Here is a 15120-nt window from a genome sequence, read left to right on the forward strand (position 1 = left end):
AAGTGTTGTCAGCTTAAGCCTGATGATCCAGACGAGCGTAAGCACAAAGTACGCAAAACTACCGCTAGGCCGCGCCTCTTTAGCTCAGTGGCAGAGCACTGGTCTAGTAAACCAGGGGTCGTGGAGTTCGATCCTCACAAGGAAGCAAACGAATTTTCGAAATCAGTTGCGCGTCGTGGCCGTATAGCAAGCAGTATCTGGAACGACGAACAATTAGCAACAGGTGTTTTATTTAGGAATTACTCTCAGATGTGATTGAGGCGAATGTCGCAGATAAAGCATTTTCCAAAACGGTACAGCGTAGGGTGGGAGGCGGAGTCTGATTATATTTTTCTACATGTGTTTTTCAAATATCACAGAGCCTCTCGCGAGCGTCGTCGTGTCGTCGTCGTCGTCGACGCCGCCGCTTCTGCAGAAGTAGCAAATCGCCATCGTAGCAAAATGCGGCGAGGGACGCCCTGCCTTTCGATTTCGAATGCACAAGAAGTGTGTGGTCCTTGATTCCCAATCTCTTACTTGGTCGGTCTCGTAAAGGCTTTGAATGTAACGAATGGGTGGGAAGCAGCAAGAGGCAGCGGCTGTGTAGAACGAAAACACAATTCCTCAGCGGTATGAGCGTTTCGAGATGACACGAATGTAAGGAATACTTGGCGGCCAGTGACCGTGTGGCCTAATGGATAAGGCGTCGGACTTCGGATCCGAAGATTGCAGGTTCGAATCCTATCACGGTCGTGTTTTTTCCAATTCTGGCAAAAGAACACACCACCGTTTTAGTGTAGCTATTGAGCAGTACGAAATCGTCTGAATGTTGCTGTTGTCCATTTCCTGCTTGGAGATGCACTTGAGCTTGATACACACACAGCCAGAACGGTGTTATCTAGCGAAATGGTCGGCTGAGTGCCGTCACCGCGAGTTTTGGCTGGCATTTGGCCGCATCTAAGACAGCGTCGGAAAGTAACCCGTTCGGCTTCTGAGTCAAATCAAATATGTGTGTTAATTTTGACACCACTAGCGCTGCAGGTTTTTCATGCAATTCCTGTACCTCTCAGAAATGATTATGAAATAAAAGTGAAGTACGTGACGTGTGTGACGCTAGGAAAACATTAGGCAGCATGGAGAGATTCTGTATGGGACCACCCCCACCGAAACGAGAACTGTGTGTCGTGCGGACCCGACACGTAGTCACCGACGCAGCCGGCTAGCTCAGTCGGTAGAGCATGGAGACTCTTAATCTCAGGGTCGTGGGTTCGAGCCCCCACGCTGGGCGGAACGTAATTTTGTTCCGCTGGCAGATGTAAATTACCGTTTTCTCTGATCAATGTGACGTAATGGAAATAGCAACTTAAAACTTTTGGCCTACGTGTACATCAGTCGCAAGGAAAGTGTATCTGAAGGTGAAGGGTGATTTCGTAGACATGTGTCAAAGACATGTTCTGAAATGTAAGTGGTGTTGGTTGGAGAGCACGATCGGTTACGTGTGAGATGTGTAGCCCAAGCAGTAATGGTGCGCCATAGCTGCAAATATTAGTCGGTAATATGAAAGTGTTGTCAGCTTAAGCCTGATGATCCAGACGAGCGTAAGCACAAAGTACGCAAAACTACCGCTAGGCCGCGCCTCTTTAGCTCAGTGGCAGAGCACTGGTCCTAGTAAACCAGGGGTCGTGAGTTCGATCCTCACCAGGAAGCAAACGAATTTTCGAAATCAGTTGCGCGTCGTGGCCGTATAAGCAAGCAGTATCTGGAACGACCGAACAATTAGCAACAGGTGTTTTATTATTTAGAATTACTCTCAGATGTGATTGAGGCGAATGTCGCAGAATAAAGCATTTTCCAAAACGGTACAGCGTAGTGGTGGGAGGCTGGAGTCTGATTTATATTTTTTACATGTGTTTTTCAAAATATCACAGAGCCTCTCGCGAGCCGTCGTCGTCGTCGTCGTCGACGCCGCCGCTTCTGCAGAAGTAGCAAATCGCCATCGTAGCAAATGCGGCGAGGGACGCCCTGCCTTCGATTTCGAATGCACAAAGTGTGTGGTCTTGATTCCCAATCTCTACTTGGTCGGTCTCGTAAAGGCTTGAATGTAACGAATGGGTGGGAAGCAGCAAGAGGCAGCGGCTGTGTAGAACGAAAACACAATTCCTCAGCGGTATGAGCGTTTTCGAGATGACACGAATGTAAGGAATACTTGGCGGCCAGTGACCGTGTGGCCTAATGGATAAGGCGTCGGGACTTCGGATCCGAAGATTGCAGGTTCGAATCCTATCACGGTCGTGTTTTTCCAATTCTGCAAAAGAAACACACCCGTTTTAGTGTAGCTATTGAGCCAGTACGAAATCGTCTGAATGTTGCTGGTTGTCCATTTCCTGCTTGGAGATGCACATTGAGCTTGATACACACACAGGCCAGAACGGTGTTAATCTAGCGAAATGGTCGGCTGAGTGCCGTCACCGCGAGTTTGGCTGGCATTTGCGCATCTAAGACAGCGTCGGAAAGTAACCCGTTCGGCTTTCTGAGTCAAATCAAATATGTGTGTTAATTTTGACAGCCACTAGCGCTGCAGGTTTTCATGCAATTCCTGTACCCTCTCAGAAATGATTATGAAATAAAAGTGAAGTACGTGACGTGTGTGACGCTAGGAAAACATTAGGCAGCATGGAGAGATTCTGTATTGGACCACCCCACCGAAACGAGAACTGTGTGTCGTGCGACCCGACACGTAGTCACCGACGCAGCCCGGCTAGCTCAGTCGGTAGAGCATGAGACTCTTAATCTCAGGGGTCGTGGGTTCGAGCCCCACGCTGGGCGGAACGTAATTTTGTTCCGCTGCAGATGTAAATTACCGTTTCTCTGATCAATGTGACGTAATGGAAATAGCAACTTAAAACTTTGCCTACGTGTACATCAGTCGCAAGGAAAGTGTATCTGAAGGTGAAGGTGATTTCGTAGACATGTGTCAAAGACATGTTCTGAAATGTAAGTGGTGTTGGTTGGAGAGCACATCGGTTACGTGTGAGATGTGTAGCCAAGCAGTAATGGTGCGCCATAGCTGCAAATATTAGTCGCGTAATATGAAGTGTTGTCAGCTTAAGCTGATGATCCAGACGAGCGTAAGCACAAAGTACGCAAAACTACCGCTAGGACGCCGCGCCTCTTTAGCTCAGTGCAGAGCACTGGTCTAGTAAACCAGGGGGTCGTGAGTTCGATTCCTCACAGGAAGCAAACGAATTTTCGAAATCAGTTGCGCGTTCGTGGCCGTATAGCAAGCAGTATCTGGAACGACGAACAATTAGCAACAGGTGTTTTATTTAGAATTACTCTCAGATGTGATTGAGGCGAATGTCGCAGATTAAAGCATTTTCCAAAACGGTACAGCGTAGGGTGGGAGGCGGAGTCTGATTTATATTTTTTACATGTGTTTTTTCAATATCACAGAGCCTCCTCGCGAGCGTCGTCGTCGTCGTCGTCGACGCCCGCCGCTTCTGCAGAAGTAGCAAATCGCCATCGTAGCAAATGCGGCGAGGGACGCCCTGCCTTCGATTTCGAATGCACAAAGTGTGTGGTCTTGATTCCCAATCTCTACTTGGTCGGTCTCGTAAAGGCTTGAATGTAACGAATGGGTGGAAGCAGCAAGAGGCAGCGGCTGTGTAGAACGAAAACACAATTCCTCAGCGGTATGAGCGTTTCGAGATGACACGAATGTAAGGAATACTTGGCGGCCAGTGACCGTGTGGCCCTAATGGATAAGGCGTCGGACTTCGGATCCGAAGATTGCAGGTTCGAATCCTATCACGGTCGTGTTTTTTCCAATTCCTGCAAAAGAAACACACACGTTTTAGTGTAGCTATTGAGCAGTACGAAATCGTCTGAATGTTGCTGTTGTCCATTTCCTGCTTGGAGATGCACTTGAGCTTGATACACACACAGCCAGAACGGTGTTATCTAGCGAAATGGTCGGCTGAGTGCCGTCCACCCGCGAGTTTTTGGCTGGCATTTTGCGCATCTAGACAGCGTCGGAAAGTAACCCGTTCTCGGCTTCTGAGTCAAATCAAATATGTGTGTTAATTTTGACACCACTAGCGCTGCAGGTTTTCATGCAATTCCTGTACCTCTCAGAAATGATTATGAAATAAAAGTGAAGTACGTGACGTGTGTGACGCTAGGAAAACATTAGGCAGCATGGAGAGATTCTGTATGGGACCACCCCACCGAAACGAGAACTGTGTGTCGTGCGACCCGACACGTAGTCACCGACGCAGCCCGGCTAGCTCAGTCGGTAGAGCATGAGACTCTTAATCTCAGGGTCGTGGGTTCGAGCCCCACGCTGGCGGAACGTAATTTTGTTCCGCTGCAGATGTAAATTACCGTTTCTCTGATCAATGTGACGTAATGGAAATAGCAACTTAAAACTTTGCCTACGTGTACATCAGTCGCAAGGAAAGTGTATCTGAAGGTGAAGGTGATTTCGTAGACATGTGTCAAAGACATGTTCTGAAATGTAAGTGGTGTTGGTTGGAGAGCACATCGGTTACGTGTGAGATGTGTAGCCAAGCAGTAATGGTGCGCCATAGCTGCAAATATTAGTCGGTAATATGAAGTGTTGTCAGCTTAAGCCTGATGATCCAGACGAGCGTAAGCACAAAGTACGCAAAACTACCGCTAGGGCCGCGCCTCTTTAGCTCAGTGGCAGAGCACTGGTCTAGTAAACCAGGGGTCGTGAGTTCGATCCTCACAGGAAGCAAACGAATTTTCGAAATCAGTTGCGCGTCGTGGCCGTATAGCAAGCAGTATCTGGAACGACGAACAATTAGCAACAGGTGTTTTATTTAGAATTACTCTCAGATGTGATTGAGGCGAATGTCGCAGATAAAGCATTTTCCAAAACGGTACAGCGTAGGGTGGGAGGCGGAGTCTGATTTTATATTTTTTACATGTGTTTTTCAAATATCACAGAGCCTCTCGCGAGCGTCGTCGTCGTCGTCGTCGACGCCGCCGCTTCTGCAGAAGTAGCAAATCGCCATCGTAGCAAATGCGGCGAGGGACGCCCTGCCTTCGATTTCGAATGCACAAAGTGTGTGGGTCTTGATTCCCAATCTCTACTTGGTCGGTCTCGTAAAGGCTTGAATGTAACGAATGGGGTGGGAAGCAGCAAGAGGCAGCGGCTGTGTAGAACGAAAACACAATTCCTCAGCGGTATGAGCGTTTCGAGATGACACGAATGTAAGGAATACTTGGCGGCCAGTGACCGTGTGGCCTAATGGATAAGGCGTCGGACTTCGGATCCGAAGATTGGCAGGTTCGAATCCTTGTCACGGTCGTGTTTTTCCAATTCTGCAAAAGAAACACACCGTTTTAGTGTAGCTATTGAGCAGTACGAAATCGTCTGAATGTTGCTGTTGTCCATTTCCTGCTTGGAGATGCACTTGAGCTTGATACACACACAGCCAGAACGGTGTTATCTAGCGAAATGGTCGGCTGAGGTGCCGTCACCGCGAGTTTGGCTGGCATTTGCGCATCTAAGACAGCGTCGGAAAGTAACCCGTTCGGCTTCTGAGTCAAATCAAATATGTGTGTTAATTTTGACACCACTAGCGCTGCAGGTTTTCATGCAATTCCTGTACCTCTCAGAAATGATTATGAAATAAAAGTGAAGTTACGTGACGTGTGTGACGCCTAGGAAAACATTAGGGCAGCATGGAGAGATTCTGTATGGGACCACCCCACCGAAACGAGAACTGTGTGTCGTGGCGACCCGACACGTAGTCACCGACGCAGCCCGGCTAGCTCAGTCGGTAGAGCATGAGACTCTTAATCTCAGGGTCGTGGGTTCGAGCCCCACGCTGGGTGGAACGTAATTTTTGTTCCGTGCAGATGTAAATTACCGTTTTCTCTGATCAATGTGACGTAATGGAAATAGCAACTTAAAACTTTGCCTACGTCACCATCAGACGCAAGGAAAGTGTATCTGAAGGTGAAGGTGATTTCGTAGACATGTGTCAAAGACATGTTCTGAAATGTAAGTGGTGTTTGGTTGGGAGAGGCACATCGGTTACGTGTGAGATGTGTAGCCAAGCAGTAATGGTGCGCCATAGCTGCAAATATTAGTCGGTAATATGAAGTGTTGTCAGCTTAAGCCTGATGATCCAGACGAGCGTAAGCACAAAGTACGCAAAACTACCGCTAGGCCGCGCCTCTTTAGGCTCAGTGGCAGAGCACTGGTCTAGTAAACCAGGGGGTCGTGAGTTCGATCCTCACAGGAAGCAAACGAATTTTCGAAATCAGTTGCGCGTCGTGGGCCGTATATGCAAGCAGTATCTGGAACGACGAACAATTAGCAACAGGTGTTTTATTTAGAATTACTCTCAGATGTGATTGAGGCGAATGTCGCAGATAAAGCATTTTCCAAAACGGTACAGCGTAGGGTGGGAGGCGGAGTCTGATTTATATTTTTTACATGTGTTTTTTCAAATATCACAGAGCCTCTCGCGAGCGTCGGCGTCGTCTTCGTCGTCGGTCGTCGACGCCGCCGCTTCTGCAGAAGTAGCAAATCGCCATCGTAGCAAATGCGGCGAGGGACGCCCTGCCTTCGATTTCGAATGCACAAAGTGTGTGGTCTTGATTCCCAATCTCTACTTGGTCGGTCTCGTAAAGGCTGAATGTAACGAATGGGTGGGAAGCAGCAAGAGGCAGCGGCTGTTGTAGAACGAAAACACAATTCCTCAGCGGTATGAGCGTTTCGGAGATGACACGAATGTAAGGAATACTTGGCGGCCAGTGACCGTGTGGCCTATTGGGATAAGGCGTCGGACTTCGGATCCGAAGATTGCAGGTTCGAATCCTAGTCACGGTCGTGTTTTTTCCAATTCTGCAAAAGAAACACACCGTTTTAGTGTAGCTATTGAGCAGTACGAAATCGTCTGAATGTTGCTGTTGTCCATTTCCTGCTTGGAGATGCACTTGAGCTTGATACAACACACAGCCAGAACGGTGTTTATCTAGCGAAATGGTCGGCTGAGTGCCGTCACCGCGAGTTTTGGCTGGCAATTTGCGCATCTAAGACAGCGTCGGAAAGTAACCCGTTCGGCTTCTGAGTCCAAATCAAATATGTGTGTTAATTTTGACACCACTAGCGCTGCAGGTTTTCATGCAATTCCTGTACCTCTCAGAAATGATTATGAAATAAAAGTGAAGTACGTGACGTGTGTGACGCTAGGAAAACATTAGGCAGCATGGAGAGATTCCTGTATGGGACCACCCCACCGAAACGAGAACTGTGTGTCGTGCGACCCGACACGTAGTCACCGACGCAGCCCGGCTAGCTCAGTCGGTAGAGCATGAGACTCTTAATCTCAGGGTCGTGGGTTCGAGCCCCACGCTGGGCTGGAAACGTAATTTTGTTCCGCTGCAGATGTAAATTACCGTTTCTCTGATCAATGTGACGTAATGGAAATAGCAACTTAAAACTTTGCCTACGTGTACATCAGTCGCAAGGAAAGTGTATCTGAAGGTGAAGGTGATTTCGTAGACATGTGTCAAAGACATGTTCTGAAATGTAAGTGGTGTTGGTTGGAGAGCACATCGGTTACGTGTGAGATGTGTAGCCAAGCAGTAATGGTGCGCCCATAGCTGCAAATATTAGTCGGTAATATGAAGTGTTGTCAGCTTAAGCCTGATGATCCAGACGAGCGTAAGGCACAAAGTACGGCAAAACTACCGCTAGGCCGCGCCTCTTTAGCTCAGTGGCAGAGCACTGGTCTAGTAAACCAGGGGTCGTGAGTTCGATCCTCACAGGAAGCAAAACGAATTTTCGAAATCAGTTGCGCGTCGTGGCCGTATAGCAAGCAGTATCTGGAACGACGAACAATTAGCAACAGGTGTTTTATTTAGAATTACTCTCAGATGTGATTGAGGCGAATGTCGCAGATAAAGCATTTTCCAAAACGGTACAGCGTAGGGTGGGAGGCGGAGTCTGATTTGATATTTTTTACATGTGTTTTTCAAATATCACAGAGCCTCTCGCGAGGCGTCGTCGTCGTCGTCGTCGTCGACGCCGCCGCTTCTGCAGAAGTAGCAAAATTCCCCATCGTAGCAAATGCGGCGAGGGACGCCCTGCCTTCGATTTCGAATGCACAAAGTGTGTGGTCTTGATTCCCAATCTCTAACTTGGTCGGTCTCGTAAAGGCTTGAATGTAACGAATGGGTGGGAAGCAGCAAGAGGCAGCGGCTGTGTAGAACGAAAACACAATTCCTCAGCGGTATGAGCGTTTCGAGATGACACGAATGTAAGGAATACTTGGCGGCCAGTGACCGTGTGGCCTAATGGATAAGGCGTCGGACTTCGGATCCGAAGATTGCAGGTTCGAATCCTATCACGGTCGTGTTTTTCCAATTCTGCAAAAGAAACACACCGTTTTAGTGTAGCTATTGAGCAGTACGAAATCGTCTGAATGTTGCTGTTGTCCATTTCCTGCTTGGAGATGCACTTGAGCTTGATACACACACAGCCAGAACGGTGTTATCTAGCGAAATGGTCGGCTGAGTGCCGTCACCGCGAGTTTTGGCTGGCATTTGCGCATCTAAGACAGCGTCGGAAAGTAACCCGTTCGGCTTCTGAGTCAAATCAAATATGTGTGTTAATTTTGACACCACTAGCGCTGCAGGTTTTCATGCAATTCCTGTACCTCTCAGAAATGATTATGAAATAAAAGTGAAGTACGTGACGTGTGTGACGCTAGGAAAACATTAGGCAGCATGGAGAGATTCTGTATGGGACCACCCCACCGAAACGAGAACTGTGTGTCGTGCGACCCGACACGTAGTCACCGACGCAGCCCGGCTAGCTCAGTCGGTAGAGCATGAGACTCTTAATCTCAGGGTCGTGGGTTCGAGCCCCACGCTGGGCGGAACGTAATTTTGTTCCGCTGCAGATGTAAATTACCGTTTCTCTGATCAATGTGACGTAATGGAAATAGCAACTTAAAACTTTGCCTACGTGTACATCAGTCGCAAGGAAAGTGTATCTGAAGGTGAAGGTGATTTCGTAGACATGTGTCAAAGACATGTTCTGAAATGTAAGTGGTGTTGGTTGGAGAGCACATCGGTTACGTGTGAGATGTGTAGCCAAGCAGTAATGGTGCGCCATAGCTGCAAATATTAGTCGGTAATATGAAGTGTTGTCAGCTTAAGCCTGATGATCCAGACGAGCGTAAGCACAAAGTACGCAAAACTACCGCTAGGCCGCGCCTCTTTAGCTCAGTGGCAGAGCACTGGTCTAGTAAACCAGGGGTCGTGAGTTCGATCCTCACAGGAAGCAAACGAATTTTCGAAATCAGTTGCGCGTCGTGGCCGTATAGCAAGCAGTATCTGGAACGACGAACAATTAGCAACAGGTGTTTTATTTAGAATTACTCTCAGATGTGATTGAGGCGAATGTCGCAGATAAAGCATTTTCCAAAACGGTACAGCGTAGGGTGGGAGGCGGAGTCTGATTTATATTTTTTACATGTGTTTTTCAAATATCACAGAGCCTCTCGCGAGCGTCGTCGTCGTCGTCGTCGTCGACGCCGCCGCTTCTGCAGAAGTAGCAAATCGCCATCGTAGCAAATGCGGCGAGGGACGCCCTGCCTTCGATTTCGAATGCACAAAGTGTGTGGTCTTGATTCCCAATCTCTACTTGGTCGGTCTCGTAAAGGCTTGAATGTAACGAATGGGTGGGAAGCAGCAAGAGGCAGCGGCTGTGTAGAACGAAAACACAATTCCTCAGCGGTATGAGCGTTTCGAGATGACACGAATGTAAGGAATACTTGGCGGCCAGTGACCGTGTGGCCTAATGGATAAGGCGTCGGACTTCGGATCCGAAGATTGCAGGTTCGAATCCTATCACGGTCGTGTTTTTCCAATTCTGCAAAAGAAACACACCGTTTTAGTGTAGCTATTGAGCAGTACGAAATCGTCTGAATGTTGCTGTTGTCCATTTCCTGCTTGGAGATGCACTTGAGCTTGATACACACACAGCCAGAACGGTGTTATCTAGCGAAATGGTCGGCTGAGTGCCGTCACCGCGAGTTTTGGCTGGCATTTGCGCATCTAAGACAGCGTCGGAAAGTAACCCGTTCGGCTTCTGAGTCAAATCAAATATGTGTGTTAATTTTGACACCACTAGCGCTGCAGGTTTTCATGCAATTCCTGTACCTCTCAGAAATGATTATGAAATAAAAGTGAAGTACGTGACGTGTGTGACGCTAGGAAAACATTAGGCAGCATGGAGAGATTCTGTATGGGACCACCCCACCGAAACGAGAACTGTGTGTCGTGCGACCCGACACGTAGTCACCGACGCAGCCCGGCTAGCTCAGTCGGTAGAGCATGAGACTCTTAATCTCAGGGTCGTGGGTTCGAGCCCCACGCTGGGCGGAACGTAATTTTGTTCCGCTGCAGATGTAAATTACCGTTTCTCTGATCAATGTGACGTAATGGAAATAGCAACTTAAAACTTTGCCTACGTGTACATCAGTCGCAAGGAAAGTGTATCTGAAGGTGAAGGTGATTTCGTAGACATGTGTCAAAGACATGTTCTGAAATGTAAGTGGTGTTGGTTGGAGAGCACATCGGTTACGTGTGAGATGTGTAGCCAAGCAGTAATGGTGCGCCATAGCTGCAAATATTAGTCGGTAATATGAAGTGTTGTCAGCTTAAGCCTGATGATCCAGACGAGCGTAAGCACAAAGTACGCAAAACTACCGCTAGGCCGCGCCTCTTTAGCTCAGTGGCAGAGCACTGGTCTAGTAAACCAGGGGTCGTGAGTTCGATCCTCACAGGAAGCAAACGAATTTTCGAAATCAGTTGCGCGTCGTGGCCGTATAGCAAGCAGTATCTGGAACGACGAACAATTAGCAACAGGTGTTTTATTTAGAATTACTCTCAGATGTGATTGAGGCGAATGTCGCAGATAAAGCATTTTCCAAAACGGTACAGCGTAGGGTGGGAGGCGGAGTCTGATTTATATTTTTTACATGTGTTTTTCAAATATCACAGAGCCTCTCGCGAGCGTCGTCGTCGTCGTCGTCGACGCCGCCGCTTCTGCAGAAGTAGCAAATCGCCATCGTAGCAAATGCGGCGAGGGACGCCCTGCCTTCGATTTCGAATGCACAAAGTGTGTGGTCTTGATTCCCAATCTCTACTTGGTCGGTCTCGTAAAGGCTTGAATGTAACGAATGGGTGGGAAGCAGCAAGAGGCAGCGGCTGTGTAGAACGAAAACACAATTCCTCAGCGGTATGAGCGTTTCGAGATGACACGAATGTAAGGAATACTTGGCGGCCAGTGACCGTGTGGCCTAATGGATAAGGCGTCGGACTTCGGATCCGAAGATTGCAGGTTCGAATCCTGTCACGGTCGTGTTTTTCCAATTCTGCAAAAGAAACACACCGTTTTAGTGTAGCTATTGAGCAGTACGAAATCGTCTGAATGTTGCTGTTGTCCATTTCCTGCTTGGAGATGCACTTGAGCTTGATACACACACAGCCAGAACGGTGTTATCTAGCGAAATGGTCGGCTGAGTGCCGTCACCGCGAGTTTTGGCTGGCATTTGCGCATCTAAGACAGCGTCGGAAAGTAACCCGTTCGGCTTCTGAGTCAAATCAAATATGTGTGTTAATTTTGACACCACTAGCGCTGCAGGTTTTCATGCAATTCCTGTACCTCTCAGAAATGATTATGAAATAAAAGTGAAGTACGTGACGTGTGTGACGCTAGGAAAACATTAGGCAGCATGGAGAGATTCTGTATGGGACCACCCCACCGAAACGAGAACTGTGTGTCGTGCGACCCGACACGTAGTCACCGACGCAGCCCGGCTAGCTCAGTCGGTAGAGCATGAGACTCTTAATCTCAGGGTCGTGGGTTCGAGCCCCACGCTGGGTGGAACGTAATTTTGTTCCGTTGCAGATGTAAATTACCGTTTCTCTGATCAATGTGACGTAATGGAAATAGCAACTTAAAACTTTGCCTACGTCACCATCAGACGCAAGGAAAGTGTATCTGAAGGTGAAGGTGATTTCGTAGACATGTGTCAAAGACATGTTCTGAAATGTAAGTGGTGTTGGTTGGAGAGCACATCGGTTACGTGTGAGATGTGTAGCCAAGCAGTAATGGTGCGCCATAGCTGCAAATATTAGTCGGTAATATGAAGTGTTGTCAGCTTAAGCCTGATGATCCAGACGAGCGTAAGCACAAAGTACGCAAAACTACCGCTAGGCCGCGCCTCTTTAGCTCAGTGGCAGAGCACTGGTCTAGTAAACCAGGGGTCGTGAGTTCGATCCTCACAGGAAGCAAACGAATTTTCGAAATCAGTTGCGCGTCGTGGCCGTATAGCAAGCAGTATCTGGAACGACGAACAATTAGCAACAGGTGTTTTATTTAGAATTACTCTCAGATGTGATTGAGGCGAATGTCGCAGATAAAGCATTTTCCAAAACGGTACAGCGTAGGGTGGGAGGCGGAGTCTGATTTATATTTTTTACATGTGTTTTTCAAATATCACAGAGCCTCTCGCGAGCGTCGTCGTCGTCGTCGTCGTCGACGCCGCCGCTTCTGCAGAAGTAGCAAATCGCCATCGTAGCAAATGCGGCGAGGGACGCCCTGCCTTCGATTTCGAATGCACAAAGTGTGTGGTCTTGATTCCCAATCTCTACTTGGTCGGTCTCGTAAAGGCTTGAATGTAACGAATGGGTGGGAAGCAGCAAGAGGCAGCGGCTGTGTAGAACGAAAACACAATTCCTCAGCGGTATGAGCGTTTCGAGATGACACGAATGTAAGGAATACTTGGCGGCCAGTGACCGTGTGGCCTAATGGATAAGGCGTCGGACTTCGGATCCGAAGATTGCAGGTTCGAATCCTATCACGGTCGTGTTTTTCCAATTCTGCAAAAGAAACACACCGTTTTAGTGTAGCTATTGAGCAGTACGAAATCGTCTGAATGTTGCTGTTGTCCATTTCCTGCTTGGAGATGCACTTGAGCTTGATACACACACAGCCAGAACGGTGTTATCTAGCGAAATGGTCGGCTGAGTGCCGTCACCGCGAGTTTTGGCTGGCATTTGCGCATCTAAGACAGCGTCGGAAAGTAACCCGTTCGGCTTCTGAGTCAAATCAAATATGTGTGTTAATTTTGACACCACTAGCGCTGCAGGTTTTCATGCAATTCCTGTACCTCTCAGAAATGATTATGAAATAAAAGTGAAGTACGTGACGTGTGTGACGCTAGGAAAACATTAGGCAGCATGGAGAGATTCTGTATGGGACCACCCCACCGAAACGAGAACTGTGTGTCGTGCGACCCGACACGTAGTCACCGACGCAGCCCGGCTAGCTCAGTCGGTAGAGCATGAGACTCTTAATCTCAGGGTCGTGGGTTCGAGCCCCACGCTGGGCGGAACGTAATTTTGTTCCGCTGCAGATGTAAATTACCGTTTCTCTGATCAATGTGACGTAATGGAAATAGCAACTTAAAACTTTGCCTACGTGTACATCAGTCGCAAGGAAAGTGTATCTGAAGGTGAAGGTGATTTCGTAGACATGTGTCAAAGACATGTTCTGAAATGTAAGTGGTGTTGGTTGGAGAGCACATCGGTTACGTGTGAGATGTGTAGCCAAGCAGTAATGGTGCGCCATAGCTGCAAATATTAGTCGGTAATATGAAGTGTTGTCAGCTTAAGCCTGATGATCCAGACGAGCGTAAGCACAAAGTACGCAAAACTACCGCTAGGCCGCGCCTCTTTAGCTCAGTGGCAGAGCACTGGTCTAGTAAACCAGGGGTCGTGAGTTCGATCCTCACAGGAAGCAAACGAATTTTCGAAATCAGTTGCGCGTCGTGGCCGTATAGCAAGCAGTATCTGGAACGACGAACAATTAGCAACAGGTGTTTTATTTAGAATTACTCTCAGATGTGATTGAGGCGAATGTCGCAGATAAAGCATTTTCCAAAACGGTACAGCGTAGGGTGGGAGGCGGAGTCTGATTTATATTTTTTACATGTGTTTTTCAAATATCACAGAGCCTCTCGCGAGCGTCGTCGTCGTCGTCGACGCCGCCGCTTCTGCAGAAGTAGCAAATCGCCATCGTAGCAAATGCGGCGAGGGACGCCCTGCCTTCGATTTCGAATGCACAAAGTGTGTGGTCTTGATTCCCAATCTCTACTTGGTCGGTCTCGTAAAGGCTTGAATGTAACGAATGGGTGGGAAGCAGCAAGAGGCAGCGGCTGTGTAGAACGAAAACACAATTCCTCAGCGGTATGAGCGTTTCGAGATGACACGAATGTAAGGAATACTTGGCGGCCAGTGACCGTGTGGCCTAATGGATAAGGCGTCGGACTTCGGATCCGAAGATTGCAGGTTCGAATCCTATCACGGTCGTGTTTTTCCAATTCTGCAAAAGAAACACACCGTTTTAGTGTAGCTATTGAGCAGTACGAAATCGTCTGAATGTTGCTGTTGTCCATTTCCTGCTTGGAGATGCACTTGAGCTTGATACACACACAGCCAGAACGGTGTTATCTAGCGAAATGGTCGGCTGAGTGCCGTCACCGCGAGTTTTGGCTGGCATTTGCGCATCTAAGACAGCGTCGGAAAGTAACCCGTTCGGCTTCTGAGTCAAATCAAATATGTGTGTTAATTTTGACACCACTAGCGCTGCAGGTTTTCATGCAATTCCTGTACCTCTCAGAAATGATTATGAAATAAAAGTGAAGTACGTGACGTGTGTGACGCTAGGAAAACATTAGGCAGCATGGAGAGATTCTGTATGGGACCACCCCACCGAAACGAGAACTGTGTGTCGTGCGACCCGACACGTAGTCACCGACGCAGCCCGGCTAGCTCAGTCGGTAGAGCATGAGACTCTTAATCTCAGGGTCGTGGGTTCGAGCCCCACGCTGGGCGGAACGTAATTTTGTTCCGCTGCAGATGTAAATTACCGTTTCTCTGATCAATGTGACGTAATGGAAATAGCAACTTAAAACTTTGCCTACGTGTACATCAGTCGCAAGGAAAGTGTATCTGAAGGTGAAGGTGATTTCGTAGACATGTGTCAAAGACATGTTCTGAAATGTAAGTGGTGTTGGTTGGAGA

General features: G+C 48.1%; 26 non-coding genes across 26 annotated transcripts; all 26 read left to right on the top strand.

The window, feature by feature from the left end:
* The first annotated feature begins 73 nt into the window (after positions 1–73).
* Trnat-agu lies at positions 74–147 on the top strand. The gene has a single exon. It is a non-coding gene; the product is annotated as a tRNA-Thr (tRNA).
* Positions 148–659: 512 nt separating this feature from the next.
* Trnar-ucg lies at positions 660–732 on the top strand. Its single transcript has one exon. It is a non-coding gene; the product is annotated as a tRNA-Arg (tRNA).
* A 460-nt stretch (positions 733–1192) lies between these two features.
* On the top strand, positions 1193–1267 carry Trnak-cuu. The gene has a single exon. It is a non-coding gene; the product is annotated as a tRNA-Lys (tRNA).
* Positions 1268–2197: 930 nt separating this feature from the next.
* On the top strand, positions 2198–2271 carry Trnar-ucg. The gene has a single exon. It is a non-coding gene; the product is annotated as a tRNA-Arg (tRNA).
* Positions 2272–2731: 460 nt separating this feature from the next.
* Positions 2732–2805, top strand: Trnak-cuu. Its single transcript has one exon. It is a non-coding gene; the product is annotated as a tRNA-Lys (tRNA).
* Positions 2806–3721: 916 nt separating this feature from the next.
* On the top strand, positions 3722–3795 carry Trnar-ucg. Its single transcript has one exon. It is a non-coding gene; the product is annotated as a tRNA-Arg (tRNA).
* A 460-nt stretch (positions 3796–4255) lies between these two features.
* Positions 4256–4332, top strand: Trnak-cuu. Its single transcript has one exon. It is a non-coding gene; the product is annotated as a tRNA-Lys (tRNA).
* Positions 4333–4666: 334 nt separating this feature from the next.
* On the top strand, positions 4667–4738 carry Trnat-agu. Its single transcript has one exon. It is a non-coding gene; the product is annotated as a tRNA-Thr (tRNA).
* A 1033-nt stretch (positions 4739–5771) lies between these two features.
* Trnak-cuu lies at positions 5772–5844 on the top strand. Its single transcript has one exon. It is a non-coding gene; the product is annotated as a tRNA-Lys (tRNA).
* A 342-nt stretch (positions 5845–6186) lies between these two features.
* Trnat-agu lies at positions 6187–6260 on the top strand. Its single transcript has one exon. It is a non-coding gene; the product is annotated as a tRNA-Thr (tRNA).
* Positions 6261–7306: 1046 nt separating this feature from the next.
* Trnak-cuu lies at positions 7307–7379 on the top strand. Its single transcript has one exon. It is a non-coding gene; the product is annotated as a tRNA-Lys (tRNA).
* A 343-nt stretch (positions 7380–7722) lies between these two features.
* Trnat-agu lies at positions 7723–7794 on the top strand. Its single transcript has one exon. It is a non-coding gene; the product is annotated as a tRNA-Thr (tRNA).
* A 508-nt stretch (positions 7795–8302) lies between these two features.
* On the top strand, positions 8303–8375 carry Trnar-ucg. The gene has a single exon. It is a non-coding gene; the product is annotated as a tRNA-Arg (tRNA).
* Positions 8376–8827: 452 nt separating this feature from the next.
* Trnak-cuu lies at positions 8828–8900 on the top strand. Its single transcript has one exon. It is a non-coding gene; the product is annotated as a tRNA-Lys (tRNA).
* A 338-nt stretch (positions 8901–9238) lies between these two features.
* On the top strand, positions 9239–9310 carry Trnat-agu. The gene has a single exon. It is a non-coding gene; the product is annotated as a tRNA-Thr (tRNA).
* Positions 9311–9812: 502 nt separating this feature from the next.
* On the top strand, positions 9813–9885 carry Trnar-ucg. Its single transcript has one exon. It is a non-coding gene; the product is annotated as a tRNA-Arg (tRNA).
* Positions 9886–10337: 452 nt separating this feature from the next.
* On the top strand, positions 10338–10410 carry Trnak-cuu. Its single transcript has one exon. It is a non-coding gene; the product is annotated as a tRNA-Lys (tRNA).
* Positions 10411–10748: 338 nt separating this feature from the next.
* Trnat-agu lies at positions 10749–10820 on the top strand. Its single transcript has one exon. It is a non-coding gene; the product is annotated as a tRNA-Thr (tRNA).
* Positions 10821–11319: 499 nt separating this feature from the next.
* Positions 11320–11392, top strand: Trnar-ucg. The gene has a single exon. It is a non-coding gene; the product is annotated as a tRNA-Arg (tRNA).
* Positions 11393–11844: 452 nt separating this feature from the next.
* Trnak-cuu lies at positions 11845–11917 on the top strand. The gene has a single exon. It is a non-coding gene; the product is annotated as a tRNA-Lys (tRNA).
* A 338-nt stretch (positions 11918–12255) lies between these two features.
* Trnat-agu lies at positions 12256–12327 on the top strand. The gene has a single exon. It is a non-coding gene; the product is annotated as a tRNA-Thr (tRNA).
* A 502-nt stretch (positions 12328–12829) lies between these two features.
* On the top strand, positions 12830–12902 carry Trnar-ucg. The gene has a single exon. It is a non-coding gene; the product is annotated as a tRNA-Arg (tRNA).
* A 452-nt stretch (positions 12903–13354) lies between these two features.
* Positions 13355–13427, top strand: Trnak-cuu. The gene has a single exon. It is a non-coding gene; the product is annotated as a tRNA-Lys (tRNA).
* Positions 13428–13765: 338 nt separating this feature from the next.
* Positions 13766–13837, top strand: Trnat-agu. The gene has a single exon. It is a non-coding gene; the product is annotated as a tRNA-Thr (tRNA).
* Positions 13838–14333: 496 nt separating this feature from the next.
* Trnar-ucg lies at positions 14334–14406 on the top strand. Its single transcript has one exon. It is a non-coding gene; the product is annotated as a tRNA-Arg (tRNA).
* A 452-nt stretch (positions 14407–14858) lies between these two features.
* On the top strand, positions 14859–14931 carry Trnak-cuu. The gene has a single exon. It is a non-coding gene; the product is annotated as a tRNA-Lys (tRNA).
* The last annotated feature ends 189 nt before the right edge of the window (positions 14932–15120 follow it).

Source organism: Schistocerca piceifrons, unplaced genomic scaffold (genome assembly GCF_021461385.2).
Source record: "Schistocerca piceifrons isolate TAMUIC-IGC-003096 unplaced genomic scaffold, iqSchPice1.1 HiC_scaffold_1702, whole genome shotgun sequence".
Lineage (NCBI taxonomy): Eukaryota > Metazoa > Arthropoda > Insecta > Orthoptera > Acrididae > Schistocerca > Schistocerca piceifrons.